This window comes from Plasmopara halstedii (genome assembly GCF_900000015.1).
Source record: "Plasmopara halstedii genome assembly, contig: Scaffold_3120, whole genome shotgun sequence".
NCBI lineage: Eukaryota > Oomycota > Peronosporomycetes > Peronosporales > Peronosporaceae > Plasmopara > Plasmopara halstedii.
The window spans coordinates 276,096-276,405 of NW_020190023.1; positions in this window are offsets into that span (position 1 = coordinate 276,096).

The window sequence follows — 310 nt, forward strand, 5'->3', positions numbered from 1 at the left end:
TTCCAGAAGCGATGACGAGCTTATATCCTCGTCCGGTCGTACCATGACGACTTCGGCCAAATCGCCTGCCTTCAAGGCACTGCCGAAATCTTCAAAGGACATCTCGTCCAGCTCAAGAAGAGCATCTACTGCAGGCATAGCCTCGAGTCGGACGTCGCCATCTTCCTCCCCGTCTTACCGTTGAAGAGGGTGTATAACTGTGCACCGTCGTCTACAGTAGATACACCCTGGGCCAGAGTCGACGCCCGGCGCCTTGCAGCCAGCATACGGCGTCGCTGTCGCCTCTGTACAGAGGTTCTATGTCTCGGTG